Source organism: Phacochoerus africanus, chromosome 1 (assembly GCF_016906955.1).
Source record: "Phacochoerus africanus isolate WHEZ1 chromosome 1, ROS_Pafr_v1, whole genome shotgun sequence".
NCBI classification, from domain to species: domain Eukaryota; kingdom Metazoa; phylum Chordata; class Mammalia; order Artiodactyla; family Suidae; genus Phacochoerus; species Phacochoerus africanus.
The window spans coordinates 29331744-29350017 of record NC_062544.1 but is presented as its reverse complement, the minus strand read 5'-3'; the positions used below and the strand labels follow the sequence as shown (position 1 = coordinate 29350017).

Below are 18274 nucleotides of genomic sequence, written 5' to 3'. Positions count from 1 at the left end.
TTGGCCAGAGAGTCAGTCCTTGACTGTTTGCGGTTTCATATGAGAGAAAAGTAAATCTTTATCTTGTTTAGGCCACTTTTATCCGGGTTTTCTGTTATGGGTAGCTGACAAACCAGTCAGTCCTAAATGATACCCTTGCATCCTGAGTAAGGTATTTAAGGAATTTGGGGATTTCTCTTTTAAATTGCCAGGACTCCAGACTCTCAGAGAAAATTTTTACCTTATGCCCCTCTTGGCTAAAAAGTTACTAGTATGCTGACAAAAATTTCCTGAGCTTTACCCCATGCACTGAACTCTAGCCATTACGGGTAGCTGCCTCACAGTGTATTTGTGAGATGGGATCATCATCCCATTTTACAGGTGAGGAAGTGGAAACTCAGATTCCATCACCATCCAGGGAACATGGCTAGAATCTGAACTCAGATCTGTCTGAACCCACAGCTCGTATTTTTTTTTCTTCTATTGCTTTCCCACTGTCTCCCAGCTCTAGAACGCTCAGTCCTCATTCAGGCAGAAGGTGGGGCCGGTCAGACCACCCTGAGGTCCCTGGATCAGAGGGCGCAGCCCTCACCCACGTCTTCCATCTGCAGCTACCGGCTGAGGTCTTCTCCAGTGCAAGGTGACTAAAGCGGATGGCCCAGCTGGTCCTCTCCCCAGCTCACTGCCATCCTGTTTACTGGCCATCTGGCCCTCATCTCTGTGATTCTCTGACTGTCCCTCCTCAAGGACCCTCTTAAAGGGACAGAGCCTCTCTTTGGTTTCAGTAAACGACCTCCATTCCTAAACCTAGATGCTCAACCTTGACCAGAGCAAGCCTGACAAAGAAAAGGCCAGAACAGTAGGGATTTCTGGGAGCAACACAAGTCTATTTCTAAGCTCAGATTACAGCATCCGAAAGGACGACTCGTTCCAGGCAAACACGCTCCCACCCCCTGGCAGGAATGTGATCAGAGCAGCCTGACTCCTCGGCAGGTTCTGAATGTTCTCTGCTGAAACTTGCTTTATCCTGTTTGAAACTCCTGTCTGTCCCAGGAGAGACTGGAAATATACTCTTTCTAGGAGCTGCTGGAAAATTAACCCACATTAGCAGAGACCTAGGTGAGGCTGAATTGGGGACAGGAAGGTCCGCTTGAAAGAAAAAAAAAATGTTCTTTGTAACCAGGACAAGGCTAAATAAACCCTCTCTCCATTGGTCCAAATCTATGCCAGCCTCCCACTGGCATCCGTGGGTGTGCTGAGAACAAGCTATGGATTTCTACAGAGACTGTCACCATAGCACTAGGGGCCTTATTCTGCTATTTCAAGAGGGAAAATAATCGAAAGGTCAAAGGAAGAAAATCTACCATCGAGCTTTTCAAACTGCAAATATTTATTAACACTTTAGCAAGCGCCTGGCACTACATTAGATGGCGGCCACAGCAAGATGGGCAGGGAGAGATGAGCCATCTTGCAACCCCCATGAGTCAAGCACAAGGCTGGGCACTGTTTCTCTCTCAACAGTCTTGAAAGGGCAAAGAATAATCCCCATTTTGTCAACTGGGGAAAAAATGAAGGGCATCCAGGAGCTAGTATCAGGAATGTGATACTGGACCAGACCGAATCCCGGTAGAGGGGGGATTCTTTTTTCTTTCTTTCTTTCTTTTTTTTTTTAAGGGCCGCACCTGTGGCATGTGGAAGTTTCCAGGTTAGGGGTTGATTTAGAGCTGCAGCTGCCAGCCTACGCCAGAGCCATAGCAACGCTGGATCCGAGCTGCATCTGAGACCTATGCCACAGCTCACGGCAACGCTGGATCCTTAACCCACTGAGCAAGGCCAGGGATTGAACCCACATCTTCATGGACCCTATGTGGGATTCTTAACCTGCTGAGCCACAATGGGAACTCTGGGGCGGAGGGGGTGGTTCTGAATATAAAGTACTCCTTGGTCTGTTCACTGAGACACGGGGTGTTAGGGAGCCGAGAGGGGTGTGGAGGCAGTGGGGAGGATCTCAGAGAGAATCTGGCACCTGCTGTTGGCCTGAGGGACAAGGAAAGGCAGTAGTGTTGCCAGCCCAGTGGGAACGGCAGGGGAAAAAGGGGCCCCGGGCTTGGGGCAGGTGGGAGCAGGGCAGAGAGTGGGTGGGAGGGGGTGGCAATGGAGAGTCACCAGCACAGGGACATCTGCTGACCGCACTTGAGCCACGGTCTCCCCCCTGGGTGCTGCCAAGCTCCATCCAAGCAACTGAGGATGGAAGGGGATGCTTCCCTGTAGGAACTGGCGGCTACTGCGCTAATTCTGGTTAACAACCACCAAACCCAGTGGCTTACACTAACAAGCATTTTTTTTTTTTCCTTCATGCTCACAAATTGGAGGACAAATTGTGCCTCTGCTGGGGTCGCCTGGGCTTGGCTCCAGGCTCCAGGTTGAGTTGGGTCTGGGCCACGTGCTCCTCATCCTGCGTGGACCAGGAGACATGATTTTCTCATCTTGGATGACAGGCGCACAGAAGCCCAAACCATACAAGCACAGAGAGACCCTCTGCTCCCCTCGTGTCCACGCACATCCCACTGGTCAGTCTTGGCCAAGCCCAACAACAGTGCCATGGGGGGGGGGCAGGGGCTAAACTCTAGCAGCTCTACTGGGAACAAATGAAGAACCACGGGGTGACAGGTACAATATATAATCCTGCTCTATGGGAGTGAAGAACTAGAAGCAATACTTTTACTTTATTTTACTTTTTATGGCTTCACCCGCAGCACAGGGAAGTTTCTATGCCAGGGATCGAATCCGAGCCACAGCCGAGACCCACGCCACAACTGCGGCAATGCCCCATCCCCTAAGCCAATGCATCGGGTCAGGGACCAAATCTGCGCCTCCTCAGCGACCCAAGCAGCTTCAGTCAGATCCCTAACCCACTGAGCCATGGCGGGAACTCCAAAAGCAATATTTTAATCTACCGTCTTTCTTAAAGGAAAATAAAAATGTTAATGCCAAAAGAGGAACAGATGTGGTTTAAAAACAACCAATGTCCACCACAGTGGTCTTACACAATGTTCATTTAGACGAGCTGGAGAAGTTTGGGGGCAATGGGTGTACATTTGCCAGATTCCTTACTGTCTGGGGGTCAAGACACACAGGTGCTGGGCAGTGAGCTGATAGAGGCTGCAAGGGCGCAGGTCTCTAGCAGAGATTTCAGGTCTCTGAACTCAATGGCGTCCTACTTGTGACATTTATGAATGCCCTGATGATTAAATTCTGGAAACGACCAAGTTAGGGGTCACAGCCCAACCTGAGGTCCTGAAATCCTGAGCCCCCAAATATTGTGAATGGTATGTGAGAGACTGAATCCCATCACATGATGACCACGGGGTAGTTGTAGGTCCTGCCCACTGTGACTGAACTTGACCACAGGACCCCAGATCATCAGGGGCTTTCACTGCGTTCTGTGCCAAGTGCAGCCCCTCTTGGAGCCTTGGCTGCCTCATCTGCAAAATGGGATTGATACGACCTGCCTCGGAGAGACAGGATGAGGGTTCCAAGCATCTCTGTACTTGAGCTGAGCCTGGAATCCAGGAGGTGCTCCATGCACGTGGGTGCCTGCATACTGTTGCCTGAGTAGCAGCAGGGGTTCTAGTGGACTTGAAGATGGTGTGGTGCTGGGCATGCCCAGCAGGGAAGCTGAGAGCAAGCCCTCGCTATGGCAGGTGGGAAGCCAGTCACGCCCGCACTTTAGCGCTCATCTGCAGGGGCCCATTCGACTTCGGGCATCTTGCTTAGAATGAGATTTTGATGAAGGATAACAGGTCCAGGAAAAGTCGCAGGAGAGGGAAGGGAACTCACCATCCTTTTTTTTTTTTTTTGTCTTTTTGCTATTTCTTTGGGCCGCTTCTGCGGCATATGGAGGTTCCCAGGCTAGGGGTGGAATCGGAGCTGTAGCCACCAGCCTACGCCAGAGCTACAGCAACGCAGGATCCGAGCCGCGTCCGCAACCTACACCACAGCTCACGGCAATGCCGGATCGCCAATCCACTGAGCAAGGGCAGGGACCGAACCCGCAACCTCATGGTTCCTAGTCGGATTCGTTAACCACTGCGCCATGACGGGAACTCCTCACCATCCTTTTTAATAAAAAGATTGAAGGGATTGAGAATCTTGAGGGAGGGCAGATCCCGATGCCAGAGTGATGTTGAAAGGAGTGACTTCTATTTGGGGAATGTTGCACGCATGGCTGGATCTAAGGTTGGAGGCTGCTGGATGCAAATGGAGGGCTGTGGAATTGGGCTCCAAGTAGGGAGGGACTTTGAACCCATCACTGTGGCCTGAGTTTGGAATGTACCACCTTAATGTGGGGCTTGGGTCAGACACACCTGATTCAAATCCTGGCTTAGCGGCTGACTCCCCTGTGTGATCTTGGGCAAACACTTCCATTTCTCTGGCCTCGGTCTGGGTCAGGGTTTTGCTCACATAAAATGCTAAGGCAGGGGTAGCAGATGGTGAAGATTTTCTGATTCTGCCGCCGGTAAGAATCACTCCTCCTTCCAGAACTGGGGGGTGGGGGATGTAGAAGTCATACGAGGGGAACTACTGACTGCCACCCCCCCGCCCCTCCTGCCTGGCACTGCGACCACCTCTCAGTGGAATGGTGGTCTCAGAAGAAGGGTGAGGCTGCTGTTTGCCTGTTCAGGCCATCCCTCCAGAACCTCACACAGCGGTGGCCTTGATCAATAATGGAAAGAATGAGGGAGGCAGAGAGGGAAGAATGAAGAGGAACATTTGACGTGTTTGGCGCTCCTCCCTTACAGAATCTAATCTTCCTAAGAACCTGATAAATTGGGAATTATCATCCCTCAGCTGCCGAATAGGTAGAAATTGGGCTTAGAACGTTGCCTTTTGCCATTTATGAGACCATGGGCAAGTTACTTAACTTCTCTGTGTCTCAGTTTCCGCATCTGAAGAGTGGAAGTGATAACCATAACATCCAGCTCATGGCTTTGATATATGGGTACTCAGACGGCAGGTGACACAGCCTGACTAAATGTAAGCTATTACCATCATGTCGTAAAGGGAGCTTTGGGACTCAAAACATGGTGTCTGATTGGAAAATTTTTTCCTTTCATGCCAAAAAATATTTACATGGTTTCACCATTTCTTTTTTCCTTAGGGCCACACCCGCAGCATTTGGAGGTTCCCAGGCTAGGGGTCTAGTCAGAGGTATGACTGCTGACGTACACACACAGCCACAGCAATGCCGGATCCGAGCCGCGTCTGCAACCTACACCACAACTCAGGGCAACGCCGGATCGTTAACCCACTGAGCGAGGCCAGGGATCGAACCCACAACCTCATGGTTCCTAATCGGATTCATCTCTACTGTGCCATGATGGGAACTCTGGTCTCACCATTGTAATCAATGCCTGATATGTAAATTTAGTTTCAGCTATCTTTCTTCTTCCAAGTTGAGGTCTGAGCACAACTGTGACAAACCACAGCTGTCCACATGGCTCTAAGCAGGATTCGGGAGGAAGGTGGTGAAAACACGGCTCACAGCAGAGGAGGGAAAATCACTCTCATAAAACAGTGCCAAAGCAATAACTGCAGATCCTGGGATTCGTGAGGGTGACAACCCTATCAGTGTCCATGAATATTTGATCAGGTCGGCTTCTGGGAGTGTGGTGTGGAATCTGTAGGCAGTCTGTGGCTCCGGCTTTCGAGTAATGTACATGTAGGAAGGAAACGGACTCCTGCACTGGGGCAGCCCTCCTACCTGAAATTTCTGCCATGGCAACTTGAAGTAGGTGGCATATCAACCAAAGGGACCAAGGGCCCCCAGCCCCTACAGTGCCCCCCATGGACAGTGCCCCCCAGCACTGATCTGTGATGACATTATTAACACGGGCCCAAAGCCACTTAGCCTGCTAGGGAAAAGCTGGTTTAGTGTGAACTCATCTTCAATCCCAGAGCTGTCCTCCAGCCCAACTCAGGGACAGGTCTGGGAGCAGCTCACGTTTCTGGCTGCTGGGGCTTCTGCAAGGAGATCCCGTTACACTCCTGAGATGCCTGCCAAGCCAGGAACACTCATCTGGCGGAGGTCAGCCTTTGGCTATCTGGACCCCGGGGCGAGGACCTGACGACAGGACCTGGCAGTGTCCACCCCTGCCTCCAGGCCTAGGCTGCTACTTGAAGCACGCCTGGTTTAAATCCTAGATCTGCCACTTTCTAGCTCCTTGACTTGAGCAAATCACTTAGTCTCTCTGAGCCTGTGTTCTCATCTTTAAGTGCGAGGATATAAAAGGATCCAGCTCTTGCATGTATTAGGAGACACAATGAGATAAGCCATGCAAAATGTTTTGCACAGTGCTTGGCCCGCTTAGTGCTTAATAAATCTGAACTTTTATCATTTCTTCCCATTGCTGCTATTCAGGGTGTGTTCCTAGGAAATAGAGTTCTGCACTGTATCGGCCTAGAGCATCTCTGTTAGACCCAAATAGAACAATGAGATAGTCTAGGGGCCAGCCATTTCTTAAAGACTGAGCCTTTGGGCCCACCAGATAAGCAACTTTCTCCAGGGGTCACAGAGCTAGCTGGTGCCGGAGCTGAGCCTGAATCCCGGCCTTCTGAGGCTCCTCCTCCTTTCCCCTCCCTCTCCCGCTTCATCACACTCTCCAGCACACCAAGTGTTTGCACATGTATCTGTGCCCATCCTGCCAGGCTGCCTGAAGCCCAGATTTAAAGCCACGTCCGGAACAAAGGGAATCGGGTCCATGCAGCCTCCTCTCATGTACTTTTGTCCTTCTCTCTCGCAGTGCATGCTGGGAAGCTCCTCTGAGCTCTGGGAAGCCTTGACGATCAGCATCCTTCTGATAGACTTCTTAATGTCCAAAGGAAATCAGTGCAGGCAACTTCTCCAAGATTTCAATTTGCCCTTAAATTGCATCCCCAAGCCTCATAACATCTCTGTTCCTCACTCCCCCCATTTCAAGGCAGTGCGCGAGCAACATACCTGCCTCCGGCTTCTTTTTGTGAAAGTTAAAGCAAATGCTCACCACACAGGGGCTTTCTCCTCACAAGGAAGAGAAAAGGAAAAGCGGGGTTTGTAAAAATCATGCCCCAGGCGCTGAGCTTGCTGCTAAAACATAAAGGTCACCCGTGTTGTTATGAATGTTATTTTTTCCATAAACCTGAACTGAACTGTAGTCCAGACAGAACAGTGTTTGCTTCAAAACAAAACAAAAACCCTAAACCTGTAAAGCCACGAGATACAGGATGGGGGCAGAGGGGAGGGGTGCAGGAGGCCCAGGCTTTGAGCCCAGAGAGCCCTGAGTTTGATCCCCGGCTCTGCCATAGCCTGGCCCTGGGACTGTGCCCCCATCATTGCACTCCTCGGTCTTGTCACCTGAAAAAGAGGGACAATGCTGCCTACCTCAAAGGCTCTTTGCAAAGATGTAAAATGAGACAATATATGAAAAGTCCCAGACACAGGAGATTCACAGATGTCAGAATGACATTTGAGGCGGGGAGGCCCGTGATTTCTCAGGGGTTCCCAGCAGGAGAAAGCCCAGCGGCCCAGGGCAGGAAGCGGTTCATTATATACCACTCGATGGTTTTCCTCCCTTCCCTGTGTCACATCCCTGTTCTCTCACCAAGCTTCCTGGGGGCGCCTCCCACCTAAACGACTTGTCCCAAATCCTGTCCTAGTGCTGGTTCTGGGGACCCAAACTAAGACACTGTCCACTGCCAAACCTGGTATAGAGAGGGCACGCCATACGCGGTAACTGCTCTTATTCGCCAGTACAACTAGCAACAGTGAAAATAAGAATCATGATGATGACTAACAAAGGCCTGAGAGGGGAGGTCTCTGGCCCAAGTTCACCTGCAGTAGGTAGAGGGCAGAGGGGTTCCTGATCTAGGTTGGCACGTCACCAGTGCTCATGGGATCCCATGCACCCACATACCCACCCGCTGGGCCAGTGAAGTGCAGAATCTGCACTATGCTGCAGATTCCAGGGCTCCCAGGGAGCTCCTAAGAGGGGCCAGGTAAGAAGGACACTGGAGTAACCCCGGAGAGCTTTCTGGAGGAGGTGCCACTGGAGCCTCCGCGGCAAAGCACAGATTCTGGAGTCAAGCTTGACTCTGTGGTTAGATTCTGTGGCCGTAAGCAAGACATTTTATTTTACTCTGGGTCTCGGTGGTCTCATTAGAAAGTAGGAAAATGGGACCCACCTCACAAGGTGGTTATGAAGAGAACAGGTTTTAGTCTGAGACAGCTCTGGCTTGGGGTCCCAGTACTGTCATGGGCAAGCTTAGAAAAGACTTTTAATCTCTCTGAGCCACAATTCTTTCGTCTGTAAAATGGAAATAATAACAGTACCTGCAAATAGAATTGTCATGAGAATTAAATAAGATAGCACATGTGAATTGTTTTGCACGGCTCAGGAAATACAGTGAATGCTCACGAAATATCATGGTTCTTTTAATCAAGATGTCAGGGGCAGCAGAGTGAGGTGGTACAAACAATTTTGGGTAAGTGTGGCAGGTCCAATGGAAAAGGCCCATACCTCTGACCCAGCAAATCCACTTTAGGTGTTTAGTCCATGGAGATGTATCAAGACATTATGATACATCTGACAGAGCCTGGAGATATTTTTGGTTGTCACCCTGGGGGGTGGGGTGCTGCTGGTACCTAGAGGGTACAGGCCAAGGATACTGCTCAACATCGTACAATGCACAGGACAGCCCCCACTACGAAGAATTACCTGGCCCCAAATCAGAAACTTGCTTAAGAGAGAGAAGAAGGCTCTTGAACTTGGGGACGGAGATTTCTTCTTCATGTGGTGTTTCTCTAATGTTTGAATGTCTTACATTAATAGGAACAACAGCAAAATCGGCCTCCTCTAAACTATGAGATCAGGCATACAAAACACCAGCACAGAGCAGCTGTCCTCCTGGTGTTCGTTCCATGAGTTTCGGCTTCTGCATCTGCAGAAGCGGGTGTGCTGATGCTTGCTCTCGGGGGCGGCTGCAAGGTACAAATCATACCAGGTCAAGTGCAACCCACATTTCAGCGCGCCATGGTCACTCTTCAAGGACAGAGGGAGGCAGACCCAGGGATGCCCCTGGTGTGTTGGAGGGCAGGGCCGGTGGACTGGGCCTGAGCAGAGGGCCAGCAAGAGCAGGAGATGGGGGTCCACAGCTTGTGCTTGGGGCCATGGAGCCTGCAGCTGTCAGAGACAAAGCGAGGGTGGGGCTCCAGGGCGGATCCCTGGAAAAACAGTCCAGTGGGCAGCCTGCCAGAACCCACTGGAGCAACAAAGGACACAGGCTTGTTCAACACAGAACAGAGGGTTCAGCACAGAGGGGGGCGCAGCTGTGGACCACGCACGTGTGCCCAAGAGCCCCCATCAGCAAGGCAGGCCCAAGAGTTTGGGAAAATATCTTTTTTCCTAAATAGCTGACAATTAAAACATCACGAAGGGATGGTAACATAGGGATACTTAACCATTGACTCCTATACCTACATTTTACACGTTTTCCTACTTCTTTTTTTTTTTTTTTTTTTGGTCTTTTTGCCATTTCTGGGGCTGCTCCCGTGGCATATGGAGGTTCCCAGGCTAGGGGTTGAATTGGAGCTGTAGCCGCTGGCCTATGCCACAGCCACAGCAACGCAGGATCCAAGCTGCATCTGCGACCTACACCACAGCTCATGGCAATGCTGGATCCTTAACCCACTGAGCGAGGCCAGGGATTGAACCCGCAGCCTCAATGTTTCTAGTTGGATTCGTTAACCACTGAGCCACGACAGGAACTCCACGTTTTCCTACTTGATGCTCACACCACCCAAGAGCACAGGAACCGTCATTACACAGGTGGAGAAACAGAGGATCAGAGAGAAGTGAGAGCCTCACAATCAGGGTCAGTCATTCAGGCCCTAGTGGGCTGGCTCGGGGTCACCACCCTGCTTGAAGGGCAGCTGCCCTGTATCCCCCACTTTCCAGATGAGGCACGTTCCTGAATGACACCCATCCTTTGAAGAACCACATCCCTGTCTGGGAAAGAAGAGTCAGGAGCCCCATTGCTAAAATCAGTTTAGTTTCCTGGGGCACCAAACCTGACTTTGCTCGGTCCCTGGGAGGCAGGGCTGCCGGAAAACACACAGGACACCCGGCTAAATGGCCCAGGCAAAGTGTCCCCTACTTATACTGAAAAATGATTCATTGTTTACCTGCAATTCAAATTTAATTGGCTGGCCATTATTTGTATTTGCCACATTCAAAGCCCTACTGTCAGAGCAAGGAGGAGATGAGCTGTCCCCCCTGTCCCAAGGAGCTGGTCTCATCCGAGAGACAGTTTGCATTTGCTTCATCTGAGCTCTTGTTCGCTTACCCAGGGAACTTGGATACTGCTGGGAGACCGAGGGAGTCACGGCCCCTGACGATTACTCAGTCTGTTTGGAGGGACTTTTCTGGAAGCTGTCTGGCGCAGGCACCACGGGCGAGAAGAGGTTGAGAGCAGAAAGCAGAAGCTAATGGAGTTTACGCTTCAGAGCTCTGCTCGGGTACAAGCCCCACCTGAGACTCTATTTCATACTTGTAAAAGTTTGCTCTTTCTTTTCTCTCTTTTTAAAAAGACTTTATTTTTCTAGAGCGGTTTTGGGTTTACAGTGACACTGGGAGGGAGGTGTAGAGATCTCCCACATACCCACTGCCTCGCCACAGGGGTAGCCCCCCCACCCCATTCACACCACTCACCAAAGGGGTACATTTGTGAGTAAGGATAAATCTACATGGACCCATCATAATCCCCCAAAGTCCACAGTTTACGTTCGGGTGCACTCTTGGTGTCGTACACCGTATGACTCTGGACAGATGAATGGCGACATGTATTTGTCGTTGTAATATCCTGCACGGTACTTTCACTGTCCTAAAGAGTCTCTGTGCTTCACCTGTTCACCACCTCCTTCCCTCAACCCCTGGCAACCACTTTTTATTGTCTCCCTGGTTCTGCCTTTTCCAGAACCTCGTATCTTTGGAATCACACAGCATGCAGCTCTTTCAGATTGGCTTCTTTCACTGAGTCATGTGCATTTAAGGCACAAGTCTTTGCATGGCTCGATAGCTCCGTTCTCTTTAGGGATGAACAATATTCCATTATCTGGATGTGGCACAGTTTATTTACCCATTCCCCTACTGAAGGACATCTTGGTTGCCCCCAAGTTTTGGCCATTCTGAATAAAGCTGCTACAGACCTTTGTGTGCAGATTTTTTTGTGGACATAAATTTTCAACTCTTTTGGATTGTATGGTAAGAGTAGGCTTAGTTTTGTAGGAAATTGTCAGACTGTCTTCCCAAGTGGCTGTACTGTTTTGCATTCTCACGGGCAACATCTGAGAGGTCCTGTTACTCCACATCCCCTCCAGGGCTTGGTGTTGTTTGAATTGTGGCCATTCTGCTTGGTGTGCAGTGGTCTCTCCCTGTTGTTTTCATTTGCATTTTCCTGATGACTTAGAATGTAGAGCGTCTTTTCAGATGCTTATTTGTCATCTGCAGATCTTCTTTGCTGAGGGGTCTGTTAAGATCTTTGGCCCATCTTTTCATCCAGTTGTGTGTTTTCTTACAGTTGAGTTTTGAGAGTTCTTTGTATATTCGGGGTAACAGCCCTTTATCAGATGTGTGCTCTGCAAATATTTTCTCTTCGTCCGTGGCTTGTCCTCTAACTCTCTTAATACTGTCTTTTGCAGAGGAGACATTTTAGTGAAGTCCAGGTTATCAGTTATGTCTTTGATGGTCATGTCTTTGATGTTGTATCTAAAGCAGTATCATCACGCTCAAGGTCAACCAAGTTTTCTCCTCTATTATCTTCTAAGAGTTTTATAGCTTTGTGTTTTACATTTAGGCCTATGACCCATTTTGAGTTAATTTTTGTGAAGGGTGTAAGGTCTATGTCTAGACCTTCACTTTTTGGTATATGGATGTCCAATATCCAGAACCATTTGGTGAGAAGACTGTATCTGCCCCATTGTTTTTGCCTTTGCTCCTTTTTCAAGGATCCGTTGACTGTATTTACGTGGGTCTATTTCTGGGCTCTCTATTCTGTTCCATTGATCTGTCTGTCTATTCTTTTGCCAATACCACAGTGTCTTGATTACTTTGTACCTTTATAACAAGTCTTGAAGTTGGGTGGTGTCAATCATCCAACTTTTTTTTTTTTTCCTTCAACATTGTCTTGGTTATTCTGGGTCTTTCGTCTCTTTATATTAATTTCAGAGTCAGTTTGCCAATATCTGAAAAATAACTTGCTGGGATTTTGATGGGGTTGCACTAAATCTACAGATCAAGTTGGGAAGAACAGACATTTTTACAACATTGAAAGTTCCTATCCATGAACATTTATTTAGTTTTTTTATTTCATCAGAGCTTTGTTGTTTTCCTCATATAGATCCTGAACCTATTTTGTGAGATTTACACCTAAGTGTTTCATTTAGGGGTTTACTGATGTAAAATGTGTTTTTAACTTCAAATTTTACTTGATTATTGTTGCTATATAGGAAAGCAATTGGCCTTTATACATTAACCTCGTGTCCTGCAACCTGCTATACTGCTTATTGATTCCAGGAGGACTGCTCTTTCTTAAAGAGGGGCCACAACTTGAGAGGGACATGCCTCCTTAGTTTGGGGAGACGACTGGTTGATGCTGTTTATCAAGCATTTGCTACACGCCCAGCCAAGAGTACACTCAATGCTCACACCAATACCCTGATCCCCAGTTAATGCAGGATTACCTCCCCATCTCAACAGCCTTAACCTCACACCAAAACAGCCTACTTGGAGGTTTTTTACAACGGAGATAACTGAGGTTTGGCGTGGTGGAGTAACTCTCCCAACATCACATAGCTGAGAAGGGGCAGAGAAGGGATTTGAACCCAGGTGGAGTGTCCTTGCTGTGAGGGCAATGCTCAAGGCTCTGCTGCCCCTCACCTCCACCCCAGGGACTGTGGGAAGGGCTCTGTTCCCTGAGAGTCCCTGCTGGTCCGAGCATTGCAAGAAGGGCCTGACTCCTCAGGGAGGGCTAGGGCGCTAGCAGCTAGGGCTAGAGCAGGAGGTGGTTCTAGCAGCACAAATGAAAGCTACAGAATTATGCTCAACAACTAAAAATATCAGCAAGCACCAATTTTGTTCCAGGCACGGTTGCTAAGAGACTTCACAAGCATAATTTCATTTAACCCTTGCTGCAGGCCTGTGTGGCCAGTCTGTGAGCTGTGTTTTGCAGATGAGAGAACCAAGGCTCAAAGTGATGGCGTGAGTGCCCAAGAGCACCTAGTAGGTAAGTAGACTGGGATTTGAGGCCAGGTCATCTGAGAGCAGGGAGAAGGCTGCAGAGTCAGTGGGGAGACAGCACTGGGCTGCTGAGTGGACATAGAGCAGGGACTGCTGTGTGAGTTTCCTATGGCTGCTGTCACAGATTGCCACAAACTTAGAGCCTAAAACAATGCAAATGTATTATCTTAGAGTTCTGGAAGTCAGAAGTCCAAATGGGTCCCATTGGGCTAAAATCAAGGTGGTGGTAGGGGGTTGTATTCCTTCTGGATGCTTTAGGGGAGAATAACTTCCTCTGTCTTTTCCAGTTTATAAATGTCACCTACATCTCTTGGCTTATGGTCTCTTCCTCCATCTCCAAAGCCAGCATCAGAGTATCTTCTAATCTCTCTCTGACTCACTTTCTGCCTCTTTCTTCCAGAGTTTAAAGACTCTTATAATTAACTGGTTCCACCCCAGTTAATACAGGATCACCTCCCCATCTCAACAGCCTTAACTTCATCACATCTGTGAAGTCCCCTTTGCCATGGAAGGCAACACATTCACAAAACTGGGGGACTAGGACATGGATACTTTCAAGCGGGCATTGTTCTGGCTACCACAACCTCCTTGGCCTGCTGTGGGCTTTGTGCCTGTTTGAGGGGTAGGGGCAAAGTCAGTGGGCTGGAGCTGAGGATATGAATGAGGTGGATGAAGAGAGGCCATGGAAACAGGTGTCCCTGAGGTTGGGCTGTGGGAAGGATCAAGGGCTGATCTTCCCTGAGAGGTCTCTGAGTAAGACTTTGAAGACAGTATATGTCATCTCCCAAAGAAAGGGTGATTCTTGCCACTGAGCCACACCAGGAGCCATGTGGTGGGGTTCAGCCCCTCTTTGTGGCGTCATCCAGGTCTGCGTCACTGGGTGGGAACAGGGAAGAGCTCAGATAGGGCAGGCGGAGCAGCCTGGTGGTTCATGTCTGCTCACGTGTGGAGAGGATGATCTTTTGACCTGTAAGGTCCAGGTATCTGAGTTTTTCCTACAACTAGACCCACCCATCCGTGAAGTGAATGTGTACAGATTTAATTAATGCAAGATTATTTGGAAGCTGAGAACAGTCTAAATGTCCATCAATAAGGGACTATCTTGCTGGTTTAAGATTCCATACAATGGAATCCTTTGCTGGCATAACAAGGGTGAAGATGCTCTTTACACACGATACTGAAGAACATCTCTCAGAAGTAAGGCACTCGATATTTCATGCTATAATTAGCAAAAAAAATGGGCAAAGGGAAAATCTGAATACATATGGTACTTACATGCGCACAAAACATCTCTGGAGGAATATACAGGGAACTAACAGTATTGGCTGCCTCCAGGGAGAAGAAGTGGGCACCTGAGAAGTAGAGTGAAAGGAAAGTTTCATGATTTACTCATTTGCACTTAGAAATTTTTTAACCATGTGAATGTGTTACCTATCAATAAATAAAAATTTTAAACATTATTTGAAAAACCCTATGCAATCACATGGTCACAGAATTAACTGATAGTGTGAGTTGTAAAAACTTTAGCCATTTGATCCAACGGATGTTCTTGAGCATAAGCACCTATCCTATCTCCTCTTTAAGGGCCAGGGTGAGCATGATGCCGACGTCACTTCCTGTCACTGTTCCTTCCTTGTACATCCAATGACAGTCCGGCTGAGCATGTGCTGCTTTCCCAGTATGGTTTGCTAGATTTTCCCCAGACCTCTGTACAACCTTTCCTCTATCTGGAGTACCCTTCCTTCATCTTCTTGAACCTCTTCCAATAACAATATCCATGTTCCTCTTCTTCCTGAGCACACAGCTGGACTACACTCCCCAGCAGCCATTGTAGTGAGGTGTGACCAAGATACTAAGTTCAGACCAATGAAATGTGAGTAAAATAGGTTGCTATATCCAGGTTCAGGCCATTAAAACCTCCCCTGCATACTTCCTGGGACCCTGAATGACTTTGTGGAGCAGAGTCACACCAACCTTCAGTCAATTGTGACAGGAGCAGGAAGCTGACGTGTATTAGCCTAAGCCGCTAAGATTTGGGGTTGTTACAGCAATTGGCCTACCTGACTAATCTAAATAACTCTGATTCATTCTTTAGGCATCGGCTTAAACGTGACTTCGTCTTTTGGGCTGACCTGTTTGCCCTACATGCCTGGAGGTGGGACAGAAAGGTGACTGGACAAAACTGTAGGGTGTACCTAGGACTTGGATTAAGGTGAGGAGAGGGTAGACAGGCACCCACATTGAATATCACACTTGGCTGTAATATCTTGGGGCCTATGGCCAAGTTACCTAAGCAATGAGGTCCTACTGTACAACACAGGGAACTACATCCAATCTCCTGGGATAGAACATGATGGAAGACAGTATGAGAGAAAGAATATATATATATATATACACATACACACACACACACACCACACACATATATGTACATATATACACATATGTATATATACATACGCACACACACACACACATATATGTGTGTGTGTCGATATATATATATATCGACTGGGTCACTATGCTATACAGCAGAAATTAGCACAACACTGTAAATCAACTATACTTTAATAAAAAACTAATCTTTGCCATTAAAAAAAGGTTTAACTGGTATTTGCAGCAAGAGGGATTTAGGGTTCCCGCCACCAAAAGACCTTGAGTCCAGTGGCTGTGTCTGAATCAGTCTACCAGTTTCCTTTCCTAAGAGAAAGGCAACATCCTTTCTGGTGTGGGTTATAAAGGCCACATTTAATTTGCAAGAATGGTTTTTTTTTTTTTTTTGAGGCTTTGTTTTGTGTTGATGGCTATAATGAATCAATCACCCGTTAACTTATATGTTCCCCTAACTGAGCTCTTTCTCTGCAGTAGGTCCTGGGCTGTTGAGATTATAGAGGTTAACACCCAGCTTCTGCCCCCATGGGGGCCTACAGTCTAAATGGGGGACCAGGTACAATTCTAATGGGATGTGCTGATATAGTTAAATGGAAAAAAATATTTTTTCCTTAAGATTTGTAACTTTCATGTATAACGTAGCAGTGTTAATTCTATCATGTTGTATATTACACCTCTAGTGCTTATTTACCTTTTTTTTTTTCTTTTCTAGGGCTGCACCCGCAGTATATGGAGGTTCCCAGGCTAAGGGTCAATTCAGAGCTGTTGCTGCCAGGCTACACCAGAGCCACAGCAACCGGGGATTCAAGCTGAGCCAGTCTGCAACCTACACCACAGCTCAGGCAACGTCAGACCCTTCACCCACTGAGCAAGGCCAGAGATTGAACCTGCAACCTCATGGTTCCTAGTCGGATTCGTTAACCACTGCGCCATGACAGGAACTCCTCTGATCTCTTTTTCTAAGAGTTTGTTTGTTTGTTTTTGAAGCATATCTGACATACAACACTGTGTTAGCTCCTGTTGCACAACACAGTGATTTGATATTTCTATACATTTCAAAACGATCACCACGATAAGTCTAGTTACCATCTGTCATTGTACAAAGATATTACATAGTTATTGACTATATTCTCCACACTGTACATTTTAAACTCGTGACTCATTTATTTTGCATCTGAAAGTTTCTACCTCTTAATTTCCCTCAGCTGTATCTCTTCTTCCCCTATGCTTCTCCCTTCTGATAACCTGTTTTTTTTTTTCTGTACCTATGACCCTTTTTCTGTTTTGTTATATTTGTTCATTGTTTTGTTTTTTAGATTCATATATATGTCAAAATCATAAAGTAATTTTCTTTCTCTGGCTTATTTCACTTAGCATAACTCCCTCTAGGTCTACCCATGTTGTTATAAATGGCAAAAGTTCATTGTTTTTTATGGTTGAGTAATATTCCATTGGATATCTATAGCCATAGATAGATAGATACATGGTTAGATGTGACAGCAGCAGCTGTCTCGCCATTGTCACTTTGTGGGATGAGAGGATCAAGGCGGAGGTCAAGGCCATTGCACTAGCAGAGTGGAGTTGAAGGAAGGGTAGGTTTTAGATTTGGACAATCCCCCAAATTGCCATTTCCTTGTTGTTTAAGCCAGTCTAAATTTTTGTTTGTTTTTGTTCATATTTATTTTTAAGATAACTAGTAGAATGGGAGGTAGTCGTGTTATTTTTAAAACAAACTAAAACTAATGATTAGAGAAATGCAAATCAAAGTCAGAACAAGGTATCACCTCGCACCTGTCAGAATGCCTATTACTGAAAAGACAACAAACAACAAGTGTTGGTGAGGATGCGGAGAAAAGGGAACCCTTGTGTACTGTTGACGGGAAAGTAAATTGGTGTAGCCACTACGGCAAACAGTATGGAGGTTCCTTTAAAAATTAAAAATAGGAGTTCCTGTCGTGGCTCAGTGGTTAAAGAATCCGACTAGGAACCATGAGGTTGTGGGTTCGATCCCTGGCCTCTCTCAGTGGGTTAAGGATCCGGTGTTGCTGTGAGCTGTGGTGTAGGTCGCAGACGCGGCTTGGATCTGACATTGCTGTAGCTGTGGCATAGGCAGGTGGCTATAGCTCCGATTCGACCTCTAACCTGGGAACCTCCATATGCCGCGGGATTGGCCCTAAAAAGACAAAAAAAAAAAACCCAAAAAATAAAACAAAATAAAAATTAAAAATAAAACTACCATATCATCCAGCAATCTAATTTGAAAAGATACATGTACCCCAATGTTCACAGCAACATAATTTACAGTAGCTGAGACATGGAAGCAACCCAAGTGCCCATCAACAGACAACTGGGTTAAGATGTGGCATATATGTATATACAATCTATGAATGTGTGTGTGTATATATATGTATATATATATATATATACACATACATACACACACAAACACAATGGCATATTACTCAGCCATAAAAATAAAATAAAATAAAAATGAATGAAATATTTCCATTTGCACCAACATGGATGGACCTAGAGAACATTAAGCTTAGTGAAATGAGTCAGAGAAAGACAAA

General features: G+C 47.2%; 1 long non-coding RNA gene across 5 annotated transcripts in view; it reads right to left on the bottom strand.

The window, feature by feature from the left end:
• The window catches only part of LOC125133023 (uncharacterized), a 220050-nt gene that overhangs the window by 98609 nt on the left and 103167 nt on the right, over positions 1 to 18274 (bottom strand). For 4 of the 5 annotated variants that reach the window (XR_007136404.1, XR_007136398.1, XR_007136416.1 and 1 more), the window contains one exon: positions 14586 to 14662. This is a non-coding gene — a long non-coding RNA (uncharacterized LOC125133023). Of the gene's footprint in view, positions 1 to 10592; positions 12300 to 14585; positions 14663 to 18274 lie in introns of those variants that run through there. The other variant, XR_007136413.1, reaches the window with a different exon arrangement.